Below are 1,739 nucleotides of genomic sequence, written 5' to 3' on the forward strand. Positions count from 1 at the left end.
CCAAATGATTCTCCACTCTGCCTCTCTCCAGTGTTTAAAATACAGTTTGCTTCCTCCGCTCATTGTGCATCAATTGTATTTTTATTTTATTTATTTATTTTTTTTGCCCCACTGCTGCCTTCTTGCCTATTTCCATTATGCCCGCTATGCTCTTAGAGAAAAATCACTCTGGAGCACATGGTCATGCTGTCCCAGTCTTGCTATTGCTTCCTATCTTAGAATTATCTTCTTAGGTACAATTAAAAGTAAAAATTGGACCCTACGTGAACCTTATGCTAGCATTTGTGTACAAATAAAAAGGTTTCCCCTCCTTTTCAGGCACTTTACTTCTGATGTGTTTGCTCCACAGAGTCCAGTTTTCCTCTCTTGCTTTCATATCTTTTCACCCTTTCTTCCTCATCCCTAACTTTCTCATGGGAATATTCCATCTGTCTCAGAGGCTTCCCAGAAGGGAGATGCCATGGGTTTGCCTGACAGAGTAGTTAGTCACCCTGAAAACAAAGAATTCAAAGGTTGGATGTGTTGACTCGTATTCCTCACTGAGCTACCATGGCTCATCTCCTTCCTCTCACTGGTGCACACATCCTGCTCTAACCATTTCAAAATAACAATTTTCTCTAAAGGCAAAGCTCCTTTTGAAGCCTTTGTATATTTTATGTCCCTAGCTTGGATGTCTAATTGGCTATGTCTATTATGATTTGAGACTCAGCTAAGTCATATATCCTTTGATAAGAATTCTTCATTGACCTCTCATCTTCTCCCAACTCCATCACACCAGCTATCCCACCCAACAGGAAAGCCTCCTTTCTGCACTATCCAGCACCCACACTTCTTTCTTGAGCTCTACATAGCTCTTCGTTGTGATTCCGACTCCTCGGTATGGACTGCTTACCTATTTACCTTCTACCTCTAGGGCAGGCTCCATGCCTTCCTCTTTTTCAGCTCTATCTATCAGTGGCATCTCACATATAGGAGCAGATGAAGACCTATTGACTTATATAGTGTGTATGTGTGCTGTAATTAGTCACTGAAAAAAAAAATAACAGAAAAATAAATAAAAAAATCTATGGAGTGAAGTAAAAGCACCAGAATGCTGTTAGTTACTGGGATGGATCTAAGACAAAAGAGGGTGCCCAGAACCAACAGCAAATTTGAAGGGTAGCAGAAACTACATCAGGCTTTGTAGTTTCTTGAATATAATACATGACTCCTAGTGGAGGTAAAACAAAACATGACAAAAAAAAAACCCAAACAAACAAAAATCCTCTTCTTTCTCTTCATGTTCGAAATAATGATAATTGGTCACTGTCCACAGATTTCCACAGATATGTGTATCACATCTGACAGATTTCTTGTTAAAATCCAATGACAGCATTTTCTTTGCATTCAAATTAAAGAATCAAAAAATAACTTTTCTACTTTATTAATAAGAAGTAATATTTTCTGAGAAATTGATAGAGGAAGAAATGTACTCCTATGAAGTATATTTGGTATTGATCACCAAGACCTTTACATTAGAAAAATAAGTAAATAAGACGCATTAGAAAACATGGTCCAATAATAAACATATTATAACATGATGACATATGTGTCGATAATAAATAAAATGATATGCATAACCTTTTGTCTGGCCCAAATAATTCATAATTGCTTGCCTATCAGTTGGTTCACATAGACATGAGATAAAATAATGTTCAGGATTAAATTTACTCATTGAAATATTAGCAAAAAAAAAAAAA

Source organism: Pteropus vampyrus, unplaced genomic scaffold (assembly GCF_000151845.1).
Source record: "Pteropus vampyrus isolate Shadow unplaced genomic scaffold, Pvam_2.0 Scaffold87, whole genome shotgun sequence".
In the NCBI taxonomy this organism is placed as follows: Eukaryota; Metazoa; Chordata; class Mammalia; order Chiroptera; family Pteropodidae; genus Pteropus; species Pteropus vampyrus.